This window comes from Pinus tabuliformis, chromosome 7, assembly GCF_031772625.1.
Source record: "Pinus tabuliformis cultivar Carrire ecotype Pingquan chromosome 7, CPIR1, whole genome shotgun sequence".
NCBI classification, from domain to species: domain Eukaryota; kingdom Viridiplantae; phylum Streptophyta; class Pinopsida; order Pinales; family Pinaceae; genus Pinus; species Pinus tabuliformis.
Genome location: NC_142293.1, coordinates 1401413308 through 1401427844, shown reverse-complemented (window position 1 = coordinate 1401427844; position 14537 = coordinate 1401413308).

Sequence of the window (14537 nt, the reverse complement as noted above, 5' to 3'; positions counted from 1 at the left end):
ACACGGAACGGAGCTAATGATTGTGATGAGGTGAAAACAAACTGTGATGTATGATTCAGGGTGGCGGTCATGAAATGGATGAAGGACAATGTATGGCAGTGGATGGGACACGGTTGACTCTTTGCAGAACAACATCTCTTGAACATATAACGACACTGATGTGATGGATCGGTAGCATTACCCCAAATGTGGATGGTGTGGCGAGGACCATGGTTATGAGACCGGTGAATGAAACAACCCAACCCGATGTGATACGGAGGACAAAGTGTCATGTTCAAGAGCGACTTGCTACCATTAATGCTGTGAGGTTCTCCCAATTTTTCCCCAGTCATTGCTGACCAGTACCTCTTTATTTTTGTCAAGCTTGAGGAGGATAACATATGCTTGTTCTATAACCTGCCCTTCGGGCAAGCCCATCGCTATGTTTTAACGAGCCTAGCGATAGGGAAACTCGTTCTCGTCTAAAGACAAGTTTGTCGCTATTTAATCATTTTAACGAGTTTAACGACAAGGAAAACTCGGTCCTTTTCATTTTTAGAGAGTCTGAAAAGGTACGGAAAGTTAACTCCAAAATTCCTTTTTCGTCATCTAATCCCTTAAGTCCGAAAAAGTATAAAACAATACAAAAGGGATGAATTTTCGATTGCTTTAACGAGCCGAACAAAACAAGCGCTCGATCTTTTTGTGCAATAATCCCTCAGGTCCAAAAAGATTAAAATCTAGAGGAGGGATAGCTCTTCCGGTCGCTTTAACGAGCTGGAAGGCCAAAACTCGGCAAACTTTTCATATTTTACGAGTCAGTGAAAAGAGCTCAAAGAAGACTCGTCTTTCAAGGAACGAGTGATAAACAGGGATAACAGCAGATTCCAGGTACAGGTTGGAATATTCCAATCACGGCAGTGTCACAAGGATGGCTAAGTGAAATCACTCTTCGCAGCGGTTCCTCAAAATGGGTAAACAAACATATGGAGATGAACGATTGGCCAAATGAACGGATGGAGGTGATGGTATATAAACACGACCAATGGCTTTTAATATGGCAGTCAAAGGTTACATTTACCAAGGTTTTTTACCGGTTCATTTTTTCTGGGTGAGCTTGAACTGTAGGGGAAGATTGCTCACAACTTATGTTTATTTTTTAACGAGCATGAACATTGCTAAAACTGCTCGAATTCTTGCGTTTATTTTTTAACGAGCATGAACATTGCTAAAACTGCTCAAATATACCAGTCATAATACAAGGAACGCCTCAGGTGAGGTATTCTTATTTAAGGAGCTATACCTCACTAGCTACTCCAATTTGGCAAGTTTTGACTTTTGCCCCACATCCTTTTTTCATGCTAGTTCGGAAACGACTAATCCAAAAAACAGATAAATAACCGCTCTTAGCTTGCACTCCAAAAGGTTTGCATGCCCCCAGGTATAAAATATAATTTCAAGGCTACCCCTCCTCCATCCCACCTCCGTTTTTCTACTTGTCGTCTTGCTATATTTTTAACGATACTTGTCTTCTCGTTATTTTTTGGTGCCGACGGTACTTGTCTTCCCATCAGTTCACTTTTAGGTTTTGCAAGATCGCAACAGACAAAACATTGGTGTTATGGAGGGAGGCCCTCTTACTTATTATCCGAAAAATGGTTTTGTTTGCTGCCGCAAACTAAACTCTCTTTTCGGCGGTGCCTATCATTAGGTTGCTAAGGATGGTGACTACTTGTTGCAGCAATTTCATCTCTTTCTTTGGAGACTGCCCCTACTTATCCTTCAAAACATATGTTTTAATGGGTGAGGCTTGACATTCAAAGATGGTGGCTACTTGCCGCCACAAATGGATCTCCTCCCTTAGGAGAGCCTACTTTTTTAGACAAAGGGAGCGATTCTTCCGCTCACATAACTTTGACAAAAGAACTTTATTCTAGAACAACCCTCTCTTCCTTTTCCGGACGGGGTACGGACTAGTCTATTCTTCTGCAGAAATTAACTTTATACCCAAGGTTTCCTCTGCCCAAGGCAGGCCAGGGTGCATGCCCCCTGGGTCCCAGTTATATCTTACCGAATCACTCGCATTCATCGGGAAGTAGAACCGGGGGTGGAGGCATTCCTTGAGTGAATAAGCCGTTTAGGGTTGGTATTTGACTATTTGCGATGCGAGATCCCGGAAATGAAAGTTGGTCTACGAGCTTGACCATCTTTCCTTCGTGTGGAAAACACATTACTCTAAAGAGTGAGGAGACTATAGCTCCCATGCAATATATATAGTCCCGTCCAAGGAGTAGGTTATAATCCAAGGGTCCTTGGACGACCATGACATTCATATGAACTGTCTTCTTCCTCAATGTAATGGGAACATTGGGGAGAATCCCTAATGGGCGACTGGTTCCTTTATCAAAACCTGATAGATTTCTCATCTCAGGTAAAAGCGCCGGGGAACCCAGTGCTTTCCAAGCAATAGAGGAAAGGATACTCACAGATGCCCCTTCATCAATGATGGTTCCAGCCATTACCATTCTATAGATTTGGACAATGATTCTGAATGGTATACTGGCTGGTAACCCGGGTCTGCCTAGTTGATTCCAATCAAAGGATACAACTAGGTTGCTCGGTGGTGGGACCGAATACACGGCCGGATACGACCCTGACGATGTTCCTTCCTGCGATAAAGGAATGGGCGCATTGCCCTGATGCTCATTAGAGTCTGTGTTGATGAAAAGAATCTGGACGGTGTCATCCTTATTCTCTTCAGTGAGGGTGTCATTTGAAGATGAATCTTCAACGACGGTGTCATTTGAGGATGAAACCTCTGAAGGAAGAACTGGGTCAACTGCCGTTTCAACCTTTAGAATTTCGTCTGGTCTGGATTCAGCAGGTTCATTCTCAATGACCGACACTTCAGCTGACCACTTGAGCGGGCCAGCTGGATTTTCAACTATCGAGGGACTTGGCGCGAGTTTTTGGTATCCAGGAGGAAGTCGTAACGGTAATACCGGACGATCTTCCAAAACTCTCTTCGCCTCATCTAAGAATGGACATCGGTGGATGGCATGATCGCCTTCACACAACATACAGGGTGATCTTGGTCTCCCTTTTCGTCCTTCACTCTCGCTAGTTGACGGATTGCAATCAACATGACTACCAGAGGTTGATGCTACTGGATTGTGCAACCTGGGGGACCAGTCCCTTAGTATCCGGGGAATACAAGGACAATCACGATGGAAGTGGGTCCCTTTGCAAATGACACATGGCGATTTAGGGCCTATTGGCAGTGGATGGGACACGGTTGACTCTTTGCAGAACAACATCTCTTGAACATATAACGACACTGATGTGATGGATCGGTAGCATTACCCCAAATGTGGATGGTGTGGCGAGGACCATGGTTATGAGACCGGTGAATGAAACAACCCAACCCGATGTGATACGGAGGACAAAGTGTCATGTTCAAGAGCGACTTGCTACCATTAATGCTGTGAGGTTCTCCCAATTTTTCCCCAGTCATTGCTGACCAGTACCTCTTTATTTTTGTCAAGCTTGAGGAGGATAACATATGCTTGTTCTATAACCTGCCCTTCGGGCAAGCCCATCGCTATGTTTTAACGAGCCTAGCGATAGGGAAACTCGTTCTCGTCTAAAGACAAGTTTGTCGCTATTTAATCATTTTAACGAGTCTAACGACAAGGAAAACTCGGTCCTTTTCATTTTTAGAGAGTCTGAAAAGGTACGGAAAGTTAACTCCAAAATTCCTTTTTCGTCATCTAATCCCTTAAGTCCGAAAAAGTATAAAACAATACAAAAGGGATGAATTTTCGATTGCTTTAACGAGCCGAACAAAACAAGCGCTCGATCTTTTTGTGCAATAATCCCTCAGGTCCAAAAAGATTAAAATCTAGAGGAGGGATAGCTCTTCCGGTTGCTTTAACGAGCTGGAAGGCCAAAACTCGGCAAACTTTTCATATTTTACGAGTCAGTGAAAAGAGCTCAAAGAAGACTCGTCTTTCGAGGAACGAGTGATAAACAGGGATAGCAGCAGATTCCAGGTACAGGTTGGAATATTCCAATCACGGCAGTGTCACAAGGATGGCTAAGTGAAATCACTCTTCGCAACTGTTCCTCAAAATGGGTAAACAAACATATGGAGATGAACGATTGGCCAAATGAACGGATGGAGGTGATGGTATATAAACACGACCAATGGCTTTCAATATGGCAGTCAAAGGTTACATTTACCAAGGTTTTTTACCGGTTCATTTTTTCTGGGTGAGCTTGAACTGTAGGGGAAGATTGCTCACAACTTATGTTTATTTTTTAACGAGCATGAACATTGCTAAAACTGCTCGAATTCTTGCGTTTATTTTTTAACGAGCATGAACATTGCTAAAACTGCTCGAATATACCAGTCATAATACAAGGAACGCCTCAGGTGAGGTATTCTTATTTAAGGAGCTATACCTCACTAGCTACTCCAATTTGGCAAGTTTTGACTTTTGCCCCACATCCTTTTTTCATGCTAGTTTGGAAACGACTAATCCAAAAAACAGATAAATAACCGCTCTTAGCTTGCACTCCAAAAGGTTTGCATGCCCCCAGGTATAAAATATAATTTCAAGGCTACCCCTCCTCCGTCCCACCTCTGTTTTTCTACTTGTCGTCTTGCTATATTTTTAACGATACTTGTCTTCTCGTTATTTTTCGGTGCCGACGGTACTTGTCTTCCCATCAGTTCACTTTTAGGTTTTGCAAGATCGCAACAGACAAAACATTGGTGTTACGGAGGGAGGCCCTCTTACTTATTATCCGAAAAATGGTTTTGTTTGCTGCCGCAAACTAAACTCTCTTTTCGGCGGTGCCTATCATTAGGTTGCTAAGGATGGTGACTACTTGTTGCAGCAATTTCATCTCTTTCTTTGGAGACTGCCCCTACTTATCCTTCAAAACATATGTTTTAATGGGTGAGGCTTGACATTCAAAGATGGTGGCTACTTGCCGCCACAAATGGATCTCCTCCCTTAGGAGAGCCTACTTTTTTAGACAAAGGGAGTGATTCTTCCACTCACATAACTTTGACAAAAGAACTTTATTCTAGAACAACCCTCTCTTCCTTTTTCGGACGGGGTACGGACTAGTCTATTCTTCTGCGGAAATTAACTTTATACCCAAGGTTTCCTCTGCCCAAGGCAGGCCAGGGTGCATGCCCCCTGGGTCCCAGTTATATCTTACCGAATCACTCGCATTCATCGGGAAGTAGAACCGGGGGTGGAGGCATTCCTTGAGTGAATAAGCCATTTAGGGTTGGTATTTGACTATTTGCGATGCGAGATCCCGGAAATGAAAGTTGGTCTATGAGCTTGACCATCTTTACTTCGTGTGGAAAACACATTACTCTAAAGAGTGAGGAGACTATAGCTCCCATGCAATATATATAGTCCCGTCCAAGGAGTAGGTTATAATCCAAGGGTCCTTGGACGACCATGACATTCATATGAACTGTCTTCTTCCTCAATGTAATGGGAACATTGGGGAGAATCCCTAATGGGCGACTGGTTCCTTTATCAAAACCTGATAGATTTCTCATCTTAGGTAAAAGCGCCGGGGAACCCAATGCTTTCCAAGCAATAGAGGAAAGGATACTCACAGATGCCCCTTCATCAATGATGGTTCCAGCCATTACCATTCTATAGATTTGGACAATGATTCTGAATGGTATACTGGCTGGTAACCGGGGTCTGCCTAGTTGATTCCAATCAAAGGATACAACTAGGTTGCTCGGTGGTGGGACCGAATACATGGCCGGATATGACCCTGACGATGTTCCTTCCTGCGATAAAGGAATGGGCGCATTGCCCTGATGCTCATCAGAGTCTGTGTTGATGAAAAGAATCTGGACGGTGTCATCCTTATTCTCTTCAGTGAGGGTGTCATTTGAAGATGAATCTTCAACGACGGTGTCATTTGAGGATGAAACCTCTGAAGGAAGAACCGGGTCAACTGCCGTTTCGACCTTTAGAATTTCGTCTGGTCTGGATTCAGCAGGTTCATTCTCAATGACCGACACTTCAGCTGACCACTTGAGCGGGCCAGCTAGATTTTCAACTATCGAGGGACTTGGCGCGAGTTTTTGGTATCCAGGAGGAAGTCGTAACGGTAATACCGGACGATCTTCCAAAACTCTCTTCGCCTCATCTAAGAATGGACATCGGTGGATGGCATGATCGCCTTCACACAACATACAGGGTGATCTTGGTCTCCCTTTTCGTCCTTCACTCTCGCTAGTTGATGGATTGCAATCAACATGACTACCAGAGGTTGATGCTACCGGATTGTGCAACTTGGGGGACCAGTCCCTTAGTATCCGGGGAATACAAGGACAATCACGATGGAAGTGGGTCCCTTTGCAAATGACACATGGCGATTTAGGCCCGGTCGGTGTAGTGTGTGGATTTTTGTCAGATGTCTTTTGCTTGCCCCCAGTCGCCTTCGCCATAGGCCCCTTCTGCTTCTTTTCTTTCTTCTTCTTTTCCTTCTTCTCTATGGGAGGCTGACTTTTGCCGGCTCTACCTTGTGAAGATGAAGGATCAGAGGAAGAAGTGTAAGAAGTGGAAGGCTGGTGGGCAGCTCTAGACTGGTCTGACTGTTGATTCGACTGCTCAGGATTTGTGGCGATTTGAACTACATTAGTTGAAAAGAGCCATACAGGTAGGCCAATTGTCAATCCTGGAAGTGACAATGTGGCCATATGAGGCGCACCAACATCTCCCCAAGAGGAGAAGGGATTGGGACTTCCACCAAGGTGACTTCCTTGGTTGGTGGGCTCCATACTTTTCAACTGAAAGATCAACGTGGGAATAAGAGGTGATTATGTTCCGTTTAAAATAAATTTTATTAACGATGCTTTAGACACAACTTTGCTTTTTCATGTTTTAAGAGTCGAGAAAAAGCTAAAGATGACTCTAGTCCCCTTCGATGTTTTAACGAGCCCGAAGTGAAAAATGCTCGGATGGACTTTTTCAGTTATAGAGTTTGAAAAAGGCCAAAAGAAACTGCTCTGGAGTTCTAGGCAGAGGGTGTGCCAAACTTTTCGCGAAACCACAGAATACGTTTTACGGTACGGGTGGTCGATCTTCGTGAATGCTGTGTTCACTGCATTGCGATCAGTAGGGCGGTCGACACGGCTTCCTATGGATAAAGGCTTTGTTCCTATAGGGGTCTCCCAATATATACGCGACGGTACGTGGGAGCACAAGTCCGTATTAGTGCCACTGACTCTCAGGAGGAATCACCCACCTTCGTAGAGATCGACAGTCACTATGTTTAACGACGCCGGAACACGTCTCTACCTAGACCTCTATGTGTTTGCGTTATGTTACAAAGCGTTGTTATGTAAATTGAATTTATTTTAATGTTGATCTTGCTTAGCAGTTTGCCTTTAAGGATCACCACGAGATGTATGTAACAAATTCCTGAATGCAGTCTAAGATGAGAAGCAAACTTTTCAATCTTTCAACTTTGAAAATCTTAACTACTGAGGAGAAGAAAGGCAAATCTTTTCACACAGATCATAGAGCACACACTAATGCAAAATTTCCTAAATCAGCATGTAAATAGTCAAATGCAAAATGCACAATGCATGTATTTTCTTTTCCCTTTCTTAATGTTGATGTATTACAAAAAGAAAGTTGTTATATAACTTTGATTTCGATTTAAAGCGAAAACAAACAAGCTTGTCCAAAATCAAAAGACACCTTAAGATTTACTTGTTTAATCACTAGAAATACATGAAATCAAACCATAATGATGAAAGTAAAAAGACTAATCAGCTATGGACAGCAAACAAGCTAACTCTTTAGACCAGCAAAATGCCTAACACAGGTTCAGATCTAGGAGGCCAAAGCAAGACTAGTTTACTTTCGTTATGGGAAATTGTAAATGACGTAAGAAATACAAAAGAACAAGTACAATTTCGCTATATAACAGAGGCGGAATGATGGCAAGTAAGATTGGTTTCAGAACAGGTACAAGACTGGTAACTGGCAGCCAAATCTATAGTGAAAACAGGCAAGAAAAAGGGAGGAAACCCCAACTGCCCTAGGCAAAATTGGGCCAACGCAGGTGCTGCACAGCCAGTCTGGCTCTCAGCGCAGGTAGCCCCTTCGGGACCTGCGTTGCAAAGCAGGTAGCCTATGTACTACCTGCTTTGGAAAACGAAAGTTGCGTTTTCTCAGTTTCCGGGTCACAATTTTCTCAAAAATGCACAGTTTTTGCTCAAATCAGAAGCAATCAGTCAAGCACACACAAAGGGATGATTAGGAGGATGAAAAGCTATCACTAAGAGCTTACAAGGATCCTTTTAGATCAGCTCTTCAAATCATGAACAGGCTCAGAAATGAGCCAGAGTAGCTACCCTCTACTTCGCTTTTGATATAGTCAAAAGCTTTTCGATTTGGTACTCTTTTGTTCAGGAAATGAATAGCAAAATACTACAAACAATCAAACAGATACGATCCCCAGTGGAGTCGCCAGTTTGTTGTAGGGAAAAGTATCCGATTCGGATGACCCTATCCCACTCTAAGGGTGATAGTACCTCAGCAACAACTGTAAAGAAAACTACTTAAGGTTTACTTCTTTATGAAAGCAAGAGAGAATGAAGGAATGCACTAACCGTTGCCTTGCGCTTAATGTCGAATCCAAACTCTTCTCTTTGCTTGCTTGCTCCCAGCTCCTTGCTCTTTTACTGGCCCAGCTACAATGAGATCCTGTAAAATAACAAAGAAGGAAACTACAAGAAGCATGCAATCATAACTGATTCAAGGATTAGCATAAATCAAATATACAATTATCACAACACATCATTGAAACAAATGTATATAGAAGAACCTCAATAGCTTTTATTAATAGAAGAAGTAAAGTTCTAAGAGTGTTACAACCATTGAAGGCCCCAATCCAGCAACACCTCCCAGCAGAAAGAATTTCTCCTCTTCACCTCCTTCAAGCAATCACCCAATAGTTCTCTAGTGAAACCAACAGCATATCATTACTTTGCACAAAATTCCAGCCTCCTGATCTCATAGGAGAGAGCTCAATATATAGATGAATTGAGAAAGGATGAGTCAGCTTGCAACTGATGTGTAGCTGCCTTGTGTCCTCTCTCTCTTCAGTTGATCTTCAGTTCTTGAGTCCACTTGGAGAACTTTGCTTCCACTTGGAGAAACAGAGCCTTTGACTCATCACAAGGCGAAATCCCTGATCCAAGTGTCATTTTTGGAAGATTCCAGAGCAATGACTCAGTGTGCCACATGTCCAAACTCGCTCAACGCAGGTGGCCTTTGTTCTACCTGCTTTGCAACGCAGGTACACCATGGAGGAGTTGTGTTTCAGTGCAGAAGCCTAGTGGAGCACCTGCTTTGATTTCAGGATTGCTTGTTTTTGAGTATTTTCAGGTGGAGAACTGATCTGAGAGCTGTTGGTTTGTTGACCTTGTTCCTCTAGGGGTAAGAACATCATGTTTAGGGAACTTTGGATCCCTTGGATTATTGACAATTCATGCCTATTGCTGTAAGGCACAAAATTGTCTATAACAATATGCCACCCTTGCAGACAAAACATTGGTGAATTATAGGCTGGAAAATAGCCTAAATAACATAGCTGCCCAACTTGAGTTGGAGAAAGCATCCTCCCAGGCAAAAGACAACTGAATCAAAGCGTTGGAGGATATCATCGTAGAGCTTGGGCATGATCCCAAGGACATCAAGGCTGTACAATCACTGTTGAAATTAAGAGATGCAGATATGGCAGCATTGAGAAAAATGATCAAGATTCCAGCAACTCTTCATCCTCAGACAGAAGAGGTTGCCCAGCTAAGGCATGACCAAGATGCAGCAGCTATGCTGGTATCATTATACAGACAGCTAATCCAAACACAGGAGAAATTAGGAGAGTCAGAGGCTGCGCTGCAGGCAGCCCTACAGCAGAAGGAAGGAGGCCAAACATCACAGCCCCCTCCACAAATAATTAACCTTGAGGAATCTCCTCAAACTACTGCTCCTCCTACAGAGCAGACAGCTCAAACAGCACCATCTACATCAGCACCAGCAACAACAACAGAGCAGGCTCCAAGCCTTGATATGCAGAAGCTGAAGAATGAAATTCAGGCCTTAGAAGCCCAAATGGCAGAGTTAAATGAAGCCAGGGAGAATTTGGCTAAGCTCAATGAAAAATATGACAAGTCAAAGCAAAGCATAGCTGAAAAGGGAAGAGAAGTGAAGGCTCTCAAAGAGAAGATAAAGGAGCTGGAGAAAGAGCTTACCCTTGACAAAGTGGTGGCTCAGCTCAAGACAGTTTTATGGGCCAACATTGGCCAATCAATCACAGATCAGTGGCAGTATATTGAGACCATTCATGAGAAAATGGAGCTCATAGGCAAAGCACACAGGGAAGTCCAGAGAGCAAGGGCATCTCTGGGCAATATGCCTGAGATTGCCAATAGAATGATTAACGTGCTCAATAACCGTACAGGTCCTCAGCTAGCAGCAATAGGAATCCCTAACAGAACTGAAACTATCCTGCTGATAAAGAGGGTCCTTACATTAAGAAGCCTGGTACAAACACTGGAAAGAAGAAGCCAGGACATGCAGACAGAAGTAAACAGATTTATGGACAAGTTTGCAGCATTACAAAGCAGAGGTCTTCCTGGCTTACTGAACAGCACAGGGAAACTACTTTCACATGAGAACTATGCTAAAAGGGTCAATACATTTGCTACCAATCAGATCACTGAAAGACCAAGTACCTCAGAAGAAACAGGGTCAGCATCTGGGCAAAGTCTCTATAACAGAGTAGAGAACTTATTTTTCATTATGAATGAGATCAAACATTTGTTTGAAGTGCCTCCAAACTTCTACAAATATACAGAGGCAGATGAGACCTTAGATGCAATTTTGAGACATCAATTGCCCACACAGGAATGGTGGACCAAAATGATACAGATGATACTGTGAACAAGAGCCTCTCATCAAATTTTTTCATCAAAAAACATAAGTTATCATGTACAGGGAAATTTGATGCATTCAGTATGCATGGAGAAGGGTGGACTAAGCCAACTCAGCAGAAAGATTCAGCCACCAAAGCAATACTGACAGCTGCAAATGACAGGGTCGGGAAAGCTACAGCGTGACAAAGCCATAAAGACACATCATTCAGCATTTATTCAGAACGCTCAACCGACTCAGTGGCCTTCGAAGGTTAAAAAGTCTTCTGACAGAATTAAAAAGCATTCATTTTGTATTTAGAGCAGCAATAACTTCCTTATCTGCTATTCTGTAAAGTTGGTAAACATATTTACTTCTCAAGTGACTCAGCTATTCAGATATTTTGTGTAACCGATTGTATATATTCCCCCTCGCATAAGCTTGCAGGGGTTGTTGATTTTCTCTTCTAGAGATCTTATGCTGTAAATTTTCAGAGGATTAATACAAAGGCTGATGGAATTTCTGAAGTTCTGTGTTGTCTGAGGCATTGTAGTGTGTTTGCTGAATGCTACAGGATTCCTGCGTATTTCATGGCTCAATAAGTTTCCTTTAAACTCTTCGTTATGTGTTTTATTATATCTTCATAACCCAATCATATGCTATGTTTCACAGTTAATGGCAGAGAAAAAGAATAGTTCTAGGATTTATTCATAGAATACCCTGAACTCAATCTACGTTGTTATAAATGTTTTCTTCAGTTATAGTTATAAAGGTGTAATTCTTAATTGCTGCATCTTCAAACTATATCTTTCACATGGGCTATTGTTCAGGAATTCAAACCTACTCCTGTGTAATAGATCTCTTTCTCACACCCTAGCTTAGTGGAAAATTCTTAATTGCTTTTCACTGGTTAAACATGCTTCACCATCACAATTTCAAGTTTGTTTCATGAAATATTTAAATGGCCCTGCAGTTTCAACATCCCCACTCAATATTTCAAACAACCTGTAGCCATAGACTCCATTGCCCAATGAACTAATACTATCTGAAGATTTCCACCCCAGGTAGTGAAAGACATCATTCAACCGAAACCTTGAACAAAAACTGAAACTCACAACTAGCCTAAAATCTTCACAAAACAGAGCTAAAACTTAAAGAGAGAGCCCTCTCTGATTATAGGTAGGCTAGGACCTATAATCCAAAGCTTGGTTAGTGATTACCCCAGCCGCATTCCCTTGGGAGTCAAAGGGAACAACCTGGGTGTTAATAGATGGTACCAGCCATAACCATTCTATATATTTGAACAATAATTCAGAATGGTACACTAGCTGGTAAATGGGGTCTGCCCAGTTGATTCCAGTCGAAGGAGACAACTAGGTTGCTTGGAGGTGGGACCGAATAGATGACCGGGTACGACTCTGACGAACTTCCTTCCTGCGGTAAAGGAACGGGTAAATTTCCCCCATGTTCGTTGGAGTCTGTGCTTATGAAAAGAATTTGGACGGTGTCATCCTTGTTCTCTTCAGTGACTGTATCATCTGAGGATGGAACCTCTGAAGGCAAGACCGGGTCAACTGCCACCTCGACCTTTTGACTTTCGTCTGGTACGGATTCAGATGGTTCATCTTCAATGACAGATGCTTCGACCGACCACCTGAGCGGGCCAGCCGGATTTTCGACTAGTGATGGACTCGGCAAGAGTTTTTTATATCCAGGAGGAAGTCGTAACGGTGAAACCGGACGATCATCCAAAACTCTTTTAGCTTCGTCTAAGAAGGGACAATGGTGAACGGCATGATCGCCTTCACACAGTTTACAAGGAAATATATATTTTCATTTTTGTCCTGGGGCTTCACTTTCACTAGTCGACGGTGTGTTTTCAACATGATCATCAGAGGTTGACGACACCGGGTTATGCAAATGAGGAGACCAGTCCCTTAATATCCAAGGGATGCAAGGACAATCTCTGTGAAAGTGGTCTCCTTTGCAAATGACACATGGTGATTTAGGCCTGGTCAGTGCAGTGTGTGGATTTTCATTAGACGACACTCGTTTTCCCCCATTCGCCTTTGGCTCCTTCTTCTTCTTCTCTTTCTTCTTCTTTTCCTTCTTCTCCTTAGGAACTTGACTTTTGGCTTTACCAGCCCCATCAAGCGAAGAGGAAGGAGGAGAGGAAGAATTAGAGGAAGTAGAAGGTTGGTGGGTAACTCTGGACTCGTCTAATTGCTGATTCGATTGTTCAGGAATAGTGGTGTTCTGAATGACAGAGGTTGAGAAGAGCCATACAGGCAAACCAATTGTCAGTCCTGGAAGTGACAATGTGGCCATATGGGGTGCACCAACATCTCCCCAAGAGGAGAAGGGACTAGGATTTCCTCCAAGGGGAATTCCTTGGTTGGTAGACTCCATTTTCTCAACCCAAGATCAACATAGGAAAGGGTAATGAATATTCCATTTAAAATAAATTTTATACGCTTTGACACAACTTGTTTTTTCAGTTTTTAAGAGTCGAGAAAAAACAAAAGATGACTCTAGTCTCCTTCGATTTTTAATGAGCCTGAAGTGACAAGTGCTCAGATGGACCTTTTCCGTTAAGGAGTCTGAAAAGGAATGAAAGGGACGGCTCTGGAGGTCTAGGTAGAGGGAGTACCAAACCAATCGCAAAACTGTAGAATACTTTTTACGGTACGACAGTCAATCTTCCCGAATGCTGTGTTCAGTGCATTGCGATCGATAGGGCGGCAGACACGGCTTCCTATGGATAAAGGATTTAAGCCTATAGGGGTCTCCCAAAATATACTTGACAGTACGTGGGAGCACAAGTCCGTACTGGCACTTATCGTCTCAAAGTGGAGGAATCACCCAACCATCAGTGAGGACAACAGTTACCAGGCTTTACGACACCGGAATACGTCTCTAGCCTAGACCTCTAAATGTTGTGCATTAAGTTCCAAAGCGTTGTTAGATTCATTGAATTTATTTTAAGTTGATCTTCCTTATGAAGTTTGCCTTTTGGGTTCACCACGAGATGTAGATGTAATTCCTAAAATGCAATCTAAAGATGATAAACAAACTTTTATCTCTTTTGTGCAATGAAAATCCTAGCTACTAAGGGAAAAGAAAGACACAATCTTTTCACAAAGAGCAAAGAGCACACTGTAAATGCACTTTCCTAAATCAAGCCAAACAGACTGTCTATATGCAAATGCACATGCATGTGTTTGTTTTCGACTTTCTTAGTATTGACGCTAAAAAGAAAGTTGATGTACAAATCTGAATTTGCTTTCAAGCGACAAACACAAACAAGCTTCTTTTCGAAATCAAAAGATAAAGACGATTACGACACTTTACGATTTTGAAATGAATACTCGTTTTTGACACTAGAAAATCACAAATTTAGACCAAAGGCAATAGTAAAAGTATAATCGACCATCAACAGCAATCAAACTTTCTCCTATGATCGAAATCAACACTTGCGACAGATCTAAATCAAAGGACGACAGTACGACTATTCTACTTTTGCAATGGAAAACTGTAAACGACTCAACAAACACACAAAAACATCTACAGTTATTTTGTACA